A 6,992-nucleotide genomic window follows, 5' to 3' on the forward strand; every position below is an offset into this window, starting at 1 on the left:
TTGGCGGCAGTTTGCAGTTTCACCATGGCGGGGAGGACGTTCACATTTTGTCGTGGTAACAAGCTCGTCAATTAAATATATAGATATGAGCATAATTTGAAAATACTTACTATAGAAATTTCCATGACATTTGTATGATTTCATTATTGTTCACAAATTGTCCAAATGATGATTCCGGGTTTTTCATGGCCGTGGGAAGCAGGTACTAAGGTGTAACGTCTCATTTTTCTGCATTTTATTCGACAATACCTGCTTCATATTCAGTATTTACTCCGAACACACCCTTCTGTGGAGTGCAATGGTTCACTAAATGATATGAGTTAGGTTAGCAGTGCTCTCTGCTGGTAGTATAGAGGAGTTGCACTTTAAATGTGATAAATACATGAATAATCCTCTTTATATTTACACATTGTATTTTATCTACAGTAAATAACGATTACACGCTTTTATACCCGACCACAAGCAGATATGTTCTTTATGCAAAACCGTAATCTGTTAACCGTTATCTGTTAAAATTGCCAATGTGATATGCAGCAAGCGAGGGGTGAAAGTCCGCTAATGAAACGGAATCTCTGTGTGAAAAGACTGCCGGATAAATAGCCTTCACAGTCGGATATGTTAGCCACAAGCAATCAATCTGAATGAACGGTTGCCAAATTGCACATTGTTACAATTCCTTAGTTTTTTTCAACAAGAGATGGCCAGCCGTTTGGACTACCAATACCAGAAAGCAAAGCGCGGGCACCTGAGCACACCTCCCCGAGTGAAGTTTACATGGATTTGGGCGATGATTTGCGTTGATTGATCGGGCAAATGACCAATCAGCATTCAAAAACTGGGACAGTGTGTGACGTCATGTTTCGAATTGACCAATCGTCGCAATGAATCGGAAGCCGCGTTAACAATCTACATAAACCAAGTGTTTGTCCGTCAGCGATACACCTAATCTCAGCACCAGGTCGCTGTCCACTGACACAGAGAGAGGTAAGCGATCTTCATTATTTGTGTTCACATGTTTCACTTCTGTTTTCAACGCAATATTCGAGTGTATTCGCTTAATTTCCTCAAAACGAGACGTTTGGATACATGCGCTGCGCTTTTTTAAAAAACTACTTTGCCAGCCCTGCTCTTATGGACCGGACCGTGACCAGCATTGCCCATAATTGTTGCTGTGAAAAAAGAAAGACAGAAAGAAAGCAAGGAAAACAATAGCACTGTAAAGGACATACAATTGTGTTTCATGTCCTTTTTGAGAGGGTTCCTGTTGAAATACATTTACAGAGATTTGCCAGTTACAAAGCTGCAAGGGCAGTAGTATATTCTGATTATTTATTGTGCTGTAACTTTTCTGAAGGTGATTTGGAAGAACTCCAGTTGAACTGTGATTGAGGGAATGCACCAGAGGCTCTATTAGTGCTGATAGAGGTCTGCTAATGCATATCAGAGCCTCATCACAGATTTAATTATGAGTTTGAGCATCTGAGCAGACAGTGCTGGGCAGATTAAACACAGTGAGAAATTAGATACATAATCAGCTTTCTCTTGCCAAGATGTGTAGACAAGCAGGACTAATGACCAGCGCTTCTTGAGACAGGTAAAATTGGACATGCAGCCATGCAGATCCAGATGCAGTGTGCCATCTTTTTATATCATAGGAGAACTGCTTGATGCAATCACAGTCAGATTCAGCAGTGTTTATACTGTCCCTGGGAAATCTTAGATCCTAGTCTCTATGGGGTGTTTAGCGGAAAAGATTTACAGATTAAGTAATTGAAGACGTGGCACATGTGGTTAGGGTGATGAGTATTTGATTATAAAGAGAAAATGGGGAAGACGGTGTTGTTCAGAGTTTATTTAGATATGCAGAATGCCCAATGTTTCTTTTGGTTGTCAATCTTTTTATCCTCTTTAGGCCCCATGTAGAGAGACTAGGATTGTGTGCCAGTACTTAATGTAGTAAATTTCTCATAGCAATAGCATGACATTGGTTCAGTTTTGTTTTGTTTTTGTGTTAAATCCAGTAAAACAGAAATTATGACTATAATATTGTAAGTACTGTAAAATGGTTAAGGCTGTCAGGACAGTACATAATTTTTAATGAATAAAATCTCTATTAATGTCATGTTTTTGTAGTTAACGTGTTAACATTTCAGTTTGGGGAAAAAAAATATTTGTATGTATTGGGTCTGTATTTGTGTGGCTGAATATACTTGCACAAAAAAAAAATGTAAAAAGTAAATCAATTGTAATAATGGTCAGGATACATAAGGCAAACAGTTGCAAAACAGTAACATTTGCATTGTTAATACTCTATTTTTTTTTTTCAGTTGCAAATAAAACAAAGATTATTGGAGTGTTTTACAAGAAAATGCTATTTCAGTCTTTGTATTTTGAATATTTCACATTCATATTCATTTAATGTTACCTAGCATTTCTTTGTAATTATTTGCGTAATTTACTTGAAGTTTCTGAGTGAAAATTGTTTCACCATCAAAATATGCATCCATTTAAACAAAACATAATGTAATATGATCACTGTCTTCAAGCAGTATGCATTTATTTATTTATTTACCTTCTAAATGTAAACATTTTCATTTCTATAAAGTCAGAAATGAGCTTCAGCTGCATGTGCTGTTTTATGAAAGCTTTGGTGCTTTTGTTTTGGTGCTGCAGACAATGAGAGACATGGCTGCTATTCTCTTCTATCTTTTTCATGTTAGGGTAGCAGGGCTATAGGCCCTTTTGATGTTATTTTCTGCTAAAACACTCAATAGCAAAAAAAAAAAAAAAAGCCACAGTACTTTCCTAAACACCTGTTTGGTGTTATGTCTGATCTATGAGAACATTTCTGGTAATGTCTTAAAGCAAGTTGTAAATAAATATGCAATTAATCGCCTTAAAGTGAAAATCTCAAGTCTCCAAATATATGTGACAATTTCTGCTTACATTACATTAGCTACATAAATCTGCAAACTTTTGAATGCTTTTTGAACTAGAACATACACAATTATTCAAAAAAAAAGGTTTTGTGTAGCTAATGCGCATCCTTGAAGCTGTCACATAAATTTCAAATTTTCACTTTGCTTAAGGTTATTGTTGCACATGTATTTCAGTAAGAGACAAATACTTACAAGAACAATATTTGAGGTAAAAAAAACAAACAAACATATTGTTGGAGCCCCAAGATGTAGCCAAGATATAACAAATATTTTATGCTAAAATATTTAAAATAATTTGTTCAGTATATTAAATAAATATTGGTACATTTTTGTATATTTTTTCATCATATCATATACTTTATAACTCATATGTAGAAAGTTAAATAAAAATTTGAACATATTTGAAAACTTTCATTCTAACATATGGACAATCTCTAACCTGCAGACATTTTTTTGAGTTCTTTGTTTTACTGTCACACAATAATAGCCTGGACATTGTGGTCTATTTATAGATTTATATGGAGGGTAGGATAATGGACGTATCTGTGTCAGTCTTGCATTGAATTAACGGCTATCTGTGGCATGCAATGTGATTTCTGTGGTCACAGTATTGTCCCAATATCATAGAAAGCAAATTCTTCAGAGAACAGGCTCCAGTGCTTTATTTAAAAAAAAAAAAAACAATGTTTGCTTAATTTATGCAGTAGTCTGTCTGTTCAGTTACAGCTCTTGCATGTGCCCTGATCTCTTTAGATTTGTGCTCAGGCAGAAGTAAACAAAGATAAGCATGTAGGTATTCCTACGTTCTTGATGAAAGAGAGGTACTTACCGAGCTATCTAAATTATGCAAATGTTATTACAGATCTCATTTCAGTGCTATTTGTATGGAAATACATTGTCTGGGAAAGAAATTGCCATGAAGCAATTTTCTCAAGGACTCTACTTTTGTGGTTATGATGTCAGAAATTGTATATAGAAGATTCTTTTTTGTATTTTAAAAATGCTTGTGATGGTTTAAATATTTGTCAGTGTAGATGAATGGGCCATGTGTGACTCACAAAAGTTACTCACGGAAGTGTGCGAGTCGACTCGACAAGCTTATGTAGGTGGTGTATGAGCAAACGTAGGCTGTACGTCGATACAGTGCATGTGTTACCTAGGTGTAGGATGTTTGATTCTGGCCGGCACTCTCGCCCTCTCCAGCAGAGCTCCTGCCACTTAATCTCAACCGCCTCTTGGAGTTAAAGTCTTCATCACCAAGGAAACGGTTTCATGATTGGCCTATCTCTCGCTCTCCCTCTGTGTGTGCTTTGCTCCATCTGCATTTCACTCACGCTCTCCCCCGCAGCCCAGCCGAAGGGGTAGGAGGTGTTGAGGGGGTGACATCTCTAACAGAGCTAAACTTCTGCTGATCACGATCTCAGTGGCATTTGGAGGCCTGAGGTCAGAGTCAGAGACGAACACACAAACACCTTTCTCAAAGATCACCCATTATTTGATCTCCTTTCTCTCAGACATCTCATTATTGCTGCCTTCACATGCTATCTGAATTATCATAGTTTCCAAATCAGAAATTGGACATGAACGGCCTCTAAAGTCATATTTATGACTGGGAAACTTGGAGAACTTTGGCAGTCTATAAATTTTAAACTTGGCGGAGTGAAGAGCGATTGCTGTAGTTACTGGTAATTTTATTTATTGTTACCACAACAGTTACATTGCCTTGTCTTGACCTTAAAGGGATAGTTCACCCAAAAATGAAAATTACCCCATGATTAACTCATCCTCAATCCATCCTAGGTGTATATGACTTTCTTCTTTCAGACGAATACAATCGGAGTTATATTAAAAAATGTCCTGGCTCTTCCAAGCTTTATAATGGCAGTGAATGGGGGTCGAGATTTTGAAGCCCAAAAAAGTGCATCCATCATCATAAAAAGTGCTCCACACGGCTCTGAGGGGTTAATAAAGGCCTTCTGATGCATTTGTGTAAGAAAAATATCCATATGTACAACTTTATAAACTGTAATCTCTAGCTTCCGCTAAGTGTCGTAAGCGTGTTCACGAGAGGGTGGCGTTTCAGCGGATGACGAAGGACATAGGCATAGCATAAGCTCCGGTGAGAATATTCTAGTCTCACGAGAACCAAGTTTTGTCTACAGCAAAGGAAAACCAGTCTCCTCTTGGCTTATATCGAAATCCTCCAAATTTTTATATATTTTTATTTTTTTGTACTTCTAATTCGCGACCGGTGTTTTGTTTTGCTCTCTCCTCTGCACTTCCACATTTGTCACTTTTTTAATATACTTTTTTAATATAACTCCGATTGTATTCGTCTAAAAGAAGAAAGTCATAGACACCTAGGATAGCTTGAGGGTGAGTAAATCATGGGGTTATTTTCATTTTTGGGTGAACTATCCCTTTGAAGGCTTGCATATTTACACGTACAAATAACCAATACATGCATATTGCATGTTTTATACACAGCATAAATAACATGTATTTGATTCCAGAATCAACAGCAAGCTTCCTATCTAGATAGCGCAGTGAAATTATACACTAGAGCGGCTTATGTATGTTTGACCACAGACAGGAAGCTGTACATTTACGACAAAGCACTTGAACTTGTAATTAGGACTTCAAAAAAATTACGCCTGTCAAAACAAACCACTTAAAGGCATACTCCACCCCAAAATGAAAATGTTGTCATTAATTACTTACCCCCATGTCGTTCCAAACCCCTAAAAGCTTTGTTCGTCTTCGGAACACAATTTAAGATATTTTGGATGAAAACCGGGAGGCTTGTGACTGTCCGATTGACTGCCAAGTAAATTACACTGTCACGGTCCAGAAAAGTATGAAAGACATCGTCAGAATAGTCCATCTGCCATCAGTGGTTCAACCGTAACGTTATGAAGTGACGAGAATACTTTTTGTACGTCTCTCTGCATCACTGTAGCGCCATTTTGGAGAATATCCGCTGAACGCAAGCAGCGTACGCTATTCTGTGTCAGCCATGCTGCACGGATGCGCTGTTTTCGTTCAAATCAATGCGTAAATACACGTAGAAAACGTATCCTTGTGTCGCGGCTGACACAGAATAGCGTACGCTGCTTGCGTTCAGCGGATATTCTCCAAAATGGTGCTACAGTGATGCGGAGAGACACAGAGGAGACGAATTGTTGAATAAAGTCGTTATTTTTGTTTTCTTTGCATACAAAATGTATTCTCGTTGCTTCATAACGTTACGGTTGAACCACTGATGGCAGATGGACTATTCTGACGATGTCTTTCATACTTTTCTGGACCTTGACAGTGTAATTTACTTGGCAGTCAATCGGACAGTCACAAGCCTCTCGGTTTTCATCCAAAATATCTTAAATTGTGTTCCGAAGACGAACAAAGCTTTTAGGAGTTTGGAACGACATGGGGGTAAGTAATTAATGACAACATTTTCATTTTGGGGTGGAGTATCCCTTTAAGAGAGGCCATTTTGACATTTGCATTTTGGTTTAAATGGAAGCCCTTTAAAATAGTTTAAATTGGGCTTATTTTTTATGTCATTTGGAACAAAATGCCCTGCTGTGTGTGCACTGTGGGCTGTGTGAGTTTGTGCATGTGTTACATGTACGTGTCATGCTGGACAGTTTAGAGGAGCGTGTTAATCATGATGAGCAAAAGAATAAACACCTTCAAGAAGGCTGCGCAGGGGTGAGATGAGGTTTGTGGTTGCTCGTATGTCGGGGAGGGGGTAAGTGAGGGAGTTTAAATGAAGGGATCTTGCTGTTGCCTGGCTACCGGCGGGAGCTGTTCCGTCGCTCTCGTCTCCAGCCCACTCTCCCACACGAGCAGCCTGCACCAGTCAATGAGCATGTTCTCTTCCTCTATTCCTCTAACCCCATTTCTCCATACACATGCACTCGCTCTGTGGGCAACAGTCGCACACAGAATATTGAAGCGGCTCTTTTTCTTGTAGTCGCTAATGCAGAGCCCCATTCAGCTTTGCTTCTGTCAAGGCGAGACGATAGCAGACATGGAAAGCCTGTGCTGGTT

The 6,992-nt window shown here is 38.5% G+C and overlaps 1 protein-coding gene across 6 annotated transcripts in view; it reads left to right on the forward strand.

Moving 5' to 3' along the window:
* The first annotated feature begins 912 nt into the window (after nucleotides 1–912).
* Nucleotides 913–6,992, forward strand: part of wdr17 (WD repeat domain 17) — a 26,668-nt gene continuing 20,588 nt past the window's right edge. Inside the window, exons 1-2 of one of the 6 annotated variants that reach the window (XM_016463700.1) lie at nucleotides 916–984; nucleotides 4,143–4,382. The gene's annotated coding sequence lies outside the window, so the exon portion shown is untranslated. The other 5 variants (XM_016463707.1, XM_016463733.1, XM_016463717.1 and 2 more) reach the window with 5 other exon arrangements.

This window comes from Sinocyclocheilus anshuiensis, unplaced genomic scaffold (genome assembly GCF_001515605.1).
Source record: "Sinocyclocheilus anshuiensis isolate Anshui unplaced genomic scaffold, SAMN03320099.WGS_v1.1 scaffold145, whole genome shotgun sequence".
Classification (NCBI taxonomy): Eukaryota; Metazoa; Chordata; class Actinopteri; order Cypriniformes; family Cyprinidae; genus Sinocyclocheilus; species Sinocyclocheilus anshuiensis.